Genomic DNA, 7163 nt, shown 5'->3' with positions numbered 1-7163 from the left:
TGATGATGATGATGAAAGGAAATAATACCCTCTATTCGGCAAAGTAACGTCATCTTGCGGGAATGACAGGATCCCATCTCGCTCTCTCTCTCTCTCTCTCTCTTGCGTGATGATTGAGTGACGTATGTACTACGGACGGAATTCCACTGCAACCCGCGGATTACACTTTCGTCAAAGTAATTTGATACTTTTAAATAATATCAATGTTCTCTGCTTTCGCGTTAGAAATTTTACTTCAGGGAGGCCTTGAGCAGCTCGACCTAATCGAGAGCGTCCATTTCGCCTGTAGCCACGATTGGTCAGCGCCAGCTGAAAGTCGGCATCTGCTTTTACAGCCGACGAACGACGCTGGCTGACTCCGTCTGCTCGAGGCCTTCTGCCACCATTCGCACCGTACCGGAAACAGGCGCTCGGAAAATGAACCAATGCAGGCGAACAGCTCGCCGCTGCGCCGTCTGCTCGCGAAAGCGAGCAACCAGGTTACGTCGTATGCCGCCCGTGCAGACAACACTCCGAAAGGAAGGCGGACGTCTGTTCGTTAAGCGGCAGTCCTCCGCCATTTGTGTTTTCCTCCTTGAGACAGCTGCAGAGCTGGAAGCAAGATCGGAATGCATGCACGTGGCTCCTTAAAGACCTCGCGTTTGTTGTTACCGGGTGGCCATGTGCGATAAAGACGGGAAAAAAACGACACATCAAATGTGTTTTAAAGGAGGCAAACACAGGCGGCTGGCTCGTTGAAAGCCGAAATTCACCAAAACTCGACACCAGCCGTCTGCTCCGCCGCTCCTGTTGCAGCTACCGCAGGCGGTCATCGTGGAGTGGGTAATGAGCGTTTCGCAAGAGGCGACTTGCTCGCTGCAGGGCGGAAACAAAACACCTTCGACGATTCGGGGGTTCCTGGAAGCAGAGCGCTCTAAGCGGCCCCAGAGCTTCCTCTAAGCTCCCGGGGCCCGCCACGTGCAACGGTCAGGTGTGGCGGAACTATAGCCGCAGCTGAATCCATGAACACGAAATTGGCCGGCCGTCTGCTGCTTGTGACGCAACGTCACCCACGTGCACGTAGTTTAACGCTAGTGATTGCGCGTTGATGAAGTTGCGGTGCAAGGCGCACGGACCAAACGCTGGCTCTCACCGGATTTCCGTGCTACTTCCGACTAATGTTATGCCTCCCTGGCGGAGTGGAGGCTGAAGCAGACATCTAAAGCGCAAGAAAGAAATCCTATTCAATAAAAAAACGTTTACGGCTGTTACAATAAGCTGCGTAGAATATTTATTTATTTATTTATTTATTTATTTATTTACTTATTTATTTATTTTGATGTCTAAATTCCGAGTGTAGACAGTGTTTAAGATAGAAATGCCATGCAAGGTATTTGAAAAATAAAAACGTTAGCACACTAGGCGGCGTGTTTGAAATCGCAACCTTACTACACTTTACATAGAACACGTGATGTGTCCTGACGACTGAGTAAAACCTAAACAAACATACTCAGTTTCGCCATGGATGAAGAACGCACCGGTGCGGGCGCGTCAACTCTTCGCTACAGGCGCCATGCTGAGTCTGGGCACCCTGCCGATATAGCTCACCGGGAAGAAGCACTGAAGAACCGTGACTAACTAACCATGCTTAACAGAGCTTTCGCTCGTATAACTACACTGTAAAAAATTGCGTTTTTTTTACGGCACATATGCCGTAAAATATGCCAAATCTATACCGTAAATTAGAAAGCAGCGCCACCGCTGTTAAAAAGCTCCGAGAGCCTGGAGACGGACGAAGAGAGAGGAGCTTAGAGAGAAGAAGGACGAGCTGCGCGGATGCTCATTGGAGCGCCGGCCGTTCGCGGCGCGCGAAACGCGCATGCGCTAAGGCATTAGCGCGCGCTGTAGAAGGAAAGACGCACGCTACAGCAACTTCGGCCGTCCCGGCGCCGCGGCTTTGGAGCCAAGTGGAAATCGTACAAGTGCACACAAAGAAGAACGGTTGGTCGCCTTGTAAGTGCAGGTAGGTCGAGTCATTATGCACGGCTCAATGGTGTTTTGCGAAGCGTATGCTATCTTGTTTGAGTGTTGAGCTGCGGTTGAGCTTGCCAAGTCTGCGGTGTCGCCTGTGGAACGCTTCCGCACCACTCTTCGGCTTCGCCATGTTTGCTTTCTCCCGCTTTTGATTTAAACGGGTTTGGCACATTCATTGCCTTGTGCACGTGGTAGTGCTGTTGCGATTTGTTCGCTATCCAGTCTGAGCACTACACGTGATGTAGTGCTCTTTGTCACTTTTGCATGTTTTTGTGAGCCTGCTGCCGCCTTTGTTTGGTGTGAGCGTTGTGGCCTTGTTCGCAGATCGCGGCGCGGCGACGGAAGCGGGGGTTGCGGCGCCATTGGAGAAGTCGAGGTGGTTCACGTTTCGGCTGCCTCAACTATGTTTCTCTTCTCCCCGTCACCGCAGGAACTCTGGACGTTCTCTCTTTGGTGTGCTCGCATGCCACGGGCTGTGTGCGACGCATTTGCAGCCATGTCTCATTGTAAGACAGGTTGATTTGATTTGAGGACACACCGCTTTCTCCCTGCATAATCGCAGCAGGTACGTGCATTCAACGCATATTTGGCATTTCGTTGACGTTAAATGGTGCCAAAAAGCTTCAATTTTTATTGGATAAACAAGTTGTAATGTAGCAGCCGTATAGCCCAGAGTGTTTTGATGATTTACCTTAAGGAATTACATGAGGCACTTGCAGTTATGGGCTGTCAAATTACACTGCCATGCTACAGAAATCAGGCAGTAGTGATGATTGCACCGTTGTACAGGCCTCTTTTATTTACGGAACGGCAGACCAATAAAATTCGGTGTTCACAGTCTAGTTATTGAGAAAAGAAGTCAATATAATGCGAAATGAATGTTAAGAAGGTGTAATAAACTAAAATATGTAACTTTTGTTCTCTGTTTTACACCATGGTATAGTGATCGGAGAATTAGGGCTAGTTATCGTTTTAGACTGGCGCATTTTCGAAAATATCTAACACCAGCACCTAGTTCGAAATATTTGGCTGGAAATGTTGGTGCCAAGTACATCAGCACTGCATATAGTTCTACAACTGAGACCTCCATATACAAGGGTCTACAAGCCATTATGGAATGTTGGTATACATGAAGCCGATATTTCAGGGCAAGTGTTTTAAACCGCATGCTCTCTCTGTTGAATTTTACAAATATTGACTTGCAATAAACATTCTCTGGAACGATTTCTATAATTTCCACATAAGCCGTGAAACCTGTGATGAAAAATATAACTAATGACTTCCTGTGAATATCCTATGCTGCCAGTATGTTAGTGTCTCATTATGTAAACGACAGAGCTTACTACTCAACAGCGAAAATTAATATTTAGTACTCGGTTTTCTCAGGACAGTTCAGCAACAAAATGCAGCCAATATGTGTTATTATTCCCTTTAAACTGTGATCTTCGTGTGCACCATGTAGGGAAGTATGAGCATGCTATATAGTTAATCTGAGTGAAAACAAGTGAAAGAGCATACATTTGATCACTGAGCCTGTCGCTTTTGCAATATGCAAATTTTTGTTCCTGAATTGCAGTTTTAACGTTCTTCCACATATTTTATATAGCAGTTCTATGGGTTACGCAGTCTGCCAACTACATGGACATATCCTTAATATTCAGTTCATTTTCTGGTTGCTTTCTGTTATTCAGTATGCTGCCAGAGAGCTAGTATCTGTATTTTTTATGTGCCAGCAGTCTTCACAAGTAACTGTATAGCAATGGCTTGTAAACCGCTAACTGTATGCAAATGAGTCATAGTCAAGTATTAAAAAAATCGGGTCAAATTTGTCGCAAATTTATGTCTTTGAATTGGTATGCACATGGTACACGCTCTTTTTGTTCGAGGATGCCTATAGTTTCACTTCTCTTTATTTAAATACTCTTGATAACTTTGCCCAAAATAGTTTTCAGAAGCCATTTATAGTTTCTTTCCTGCAACACTATTTTGTGGTTGAAAGAAAGCTAAAGACCTGCTGGTTTAGGAACAACTGGCACACAACACAGTGAAAATTAGAAAGTGCCCTAGAACGTAACTTTTGGAATGCATATACTTTGCATACGACTGGTAAAGAACAGTTGATGCAGCAGTCAGCCCTGTGTAAAAGTGACAAGTACTCTTTTCATTTTCTTTAGGTGATGACATCTGGATGCCTGAAGAGTACCTATTGCTTGTTGATGGCCATGTTGTGGCAGCAGCAAAGTTGTTCAAGCAAGCATTCTGCATGCTGTTTGCAGCTTACTTCTGCTTCCACATTCGTTATGCAGAGAAGGCGTCATGCACACTTGAATTCACACAAAGGTATATTTTATTTTCTGTTTATGCTTGTATTTGTTTTGCATCATGCGCATTAATAGCATATATTATGCTGGCCTTAAAAGAACGAAACTGTATACAAGCACCTTTAACAGTGCTGTGGATATTGTAAATTCAGTGTCCTAGCTTGATAAAAGAAATTGACGGTAGTTGGCAGCAGGAACCAGCAGACATTGCTTCTGTGTAATCAAAAAAAACACTGGACGATCTGAAGCTTAGTCCACTTTTTTCAGCTTCATAGTACACGTCTGTAAAGCTGAAAAATGTTGAGGCCTAAGTTTCAAATTACATAAAAGTAATGCGTTCCGGTTCCTGCTGCGAGCTACCATCAATTATTGGGGTTAATTGGAAGGTCAAGTTGCTCCCATATTTATAGCAGCGAGATTTATATTCAGTTTGCAAGCCCCCAAGGTAATAAGCATGTCTAAAATATCCATAGGTAAAATGTGTTCACATTAAAGAATAAAAGCACTGTAGAGATTTGTTGCACCTAAAAGCAAAACCCATCTGTGGCTTTTTTCTATGATGAAAGTCAGTCAGACCTCCCACGTGCACCTTACACCAGATGCACCTGTATCATAGAAGTCAAAAGTCACATCTCCTGGGTGTTAGGTGGAGAAACGGTGCACGAAAGTCGGGGACAAGACGAGAAGTACACAGCAGGCTTTGTCGGTTACTAGATTTTTTTTGCGCTGTTTCCTATTCAACTTTCTCATAAAACAACTTGTCCAACTTTGAATCCTTTCGTAGGCTGGTGTTCTTTAAAACAAAAAAAATGTATTATTTGTACGTCATGCTTGAAATCAGCGTGAGCTGTGGCATTAAAAATATTCCAGATTATCCGAATCATTTCTTTAATGCCGTTATATATAGGCTTTATTGCAATTATGCCTCCCTTGTCTTTAATGGGGGGGGGGGCGGCATTTAGGGCATTTTCGGCATCAACCCAGACCGTGGACGGAAGGGGAAAAAGGAAATCTGGCGGTCAGCAAGAAAGTTCTTGCCTTGGTGCAACGCATTACTGAGTGTGAATGGAATGTCTAGGTAAGTCTGCCCCGTATACCTGCCTTCTCTGTGTTGTGCTAACATTGAAAATATGTTATAAGTCATTCTACCTTTCATAAAATGCAAACCACTCTTTTCAAGAGCACTCACATTGTGTGTAAGCACCCCTTTATAGCATTTGGAAGCCCACTGAGTCATTCTTTTTACTGTGCTCCACAACATGAACTTGTTGACCACCCGCAGGGATACTTTTTCGTCTGCCAAGCAGCCCAGAACCTTGCAATGCGAACTACAGAAATGGTTCCCTTTCACCAAGTCATCTACACAAGAAATTATTTTAAAGCTACGTGAACTGCAATAAAGTGTTTTGAAATATTTGTTGTTCATTATAAAACATCACTGGATGTTTTCCAGTGTAAAGTTTTCATTCTATATCAGTGGTGTTTCAAAAAGTGAGCTGGCCATTACGATAAGTTAAGCTCCTCGCTTACTTTATTTGTATTTGTTCCGTTGACAGCGCTGATATTTTGTAGCGATGCCATTTCTGATTCTGTACTTCGGCCTTTCCTTGCTTGACCAGTGGTCAGAGCGACGGTGTGCCCTCATTATCAATAGGATCAGACAGCCATTTGTGGTGGATTATAAGAATAGCAAAGAATAAGGCATCGCTACAAAATAGTGGCCAGGAGTATAGTGCCCTTAATTACCTGCAAATTACTGGCAGCTGTCTCAGTATATTGCATATTTTTTCTGATGCGGTATTTGCACTGCATTGGTGCTTAGTTGCGTTGCAGCCTATTTCAGCTCCAGTCAGTAAGTGCGATATATCTTGTTGCAGGAAGGGGAGAGTTCCGCATCCCGACTACCCTGACTAGAACATTCAGATTCGGAACAGTCAGACCGCGTGAAAGAACCGTTTAAAAGTACGCAAATATATTGTTTTTAAGGGACAGTATGTTCAATATTGAAAGTAAAGATGCAGTTGTACAGCGTCTAGCTTCATTTTCGCCGGCGGAATTGATGCCGTAACGGTGGTATTTAATAACAAATTAAAACAACTGACAAGTGATTTTCAGGAGGAACTGTAATATTTACTGACGGTACCCGTAAAAAAAATTACGGGTCTGCGTTATTTTTACGGGAAACGTGTGAATCTCACAAGCAAGGCCCGTGGCTAAGAATAACTGAGATCCGTAATTTTTACGGGAACAAGTTGGCAGCCAAAACTGACGGTCGAATTCCCGTAAAAACAACGGACGATTTTTTACAGTGTAGGTTCAAACCACGTTCAACCCCAGCCACTTTTTTTGGATGGCGACTGCAACGAGTAAAGATACAGTAAGCTGGTTTCGAAGAGCGAAATATTATTGTGTCGCCAAAGTTACCCGTCGTTGTTATACTAACGGCAGTGAAGGCGGTAACAGCGCGCTGTTTCACCAGAGCAGTAGCTCCCTATTGGCTCGTGATGCTGCTGGCAGGCACTGAAATAACTTCAGTTGAAAACAATATGAAATGCTTTGTGGCTTCATGAGTGCCAGGTTGCTATGACATTCATGACCGTCATTAGAATTTAATTGCAGTTGTTTAGGTAGAGCTTAAACATAAAACAAAACAAAAAATATGCTGATCTTCCTGGGGGCCTGAGGTGTACTCTTACTATTTAATGGCCTGTTGCCACCATTCGCCGAATTAAGTGGTGTAGGGCTTGGTAAACGCACCTAAAAGAGTCAATTGTACCTGGAGATGTGAGCCTAGTCGCGGGACTCCTACAATGTGTAGCAAATGTGTAG

At 44.0% G+C, this 7163-nt stretch overlaps 1 long non-coding RNA gene across 3 annotated transcripts; it reads left to right on the top strand.

Annotated features, from left to right (window-relative positions):
• The first annotated feature begins 1804 nt into the window (after nucleotides 1-1804).
• Nucleotides 1805-5748, top strand: LOC135917438 (uncharacterized). 3 transcript variants are annotated; one of them, XR_010569276.2, is made up of 5 exons: nucleotides 1805-2002; nucleotides 2338-2578; nucleotides 4188-4353; nucleotides 5297-5412; nucleotides 5617-5748. It is a non-coding gene; the product is annotated as an uncharacterized lncRNA (long non-coding RNA). The 3 variants fall into 3 exon arrangements; XR_010569278.2 differs by having other exon boundaries at nucleotides 1808-1992; nucleotides 2444-2578; XR_010569277.2 differs by having other exon boundaries at nucleotides 1809-2002; nucleotides 2444-2578.
• The last annotated feature ends 1415 nt before the right edge of the window (nucleotides 5749-7163 follow it).

This window comes from Dermacentor albipictus, chromosome 6 (assembly GCF_038994185.2).
Source record: "Dermacentor albipictus isolate Rhodes 1998 colony chromosome 6, USDA_Dalb.pri_finalv2, whole genome shotgun sequence".
Taxonomy (NCBI): domain Eukaryota; kingdom Metazoa; phylum Arthropoda; class Arachnida; order Ixodida; family Ixodidae; genus Dermacentor; species Dermacentor albipictus.
Note: the sequence above shows the minus strand (reverse complement) of the source record. Positions and strands in the feature narration are given on the sequence as shown.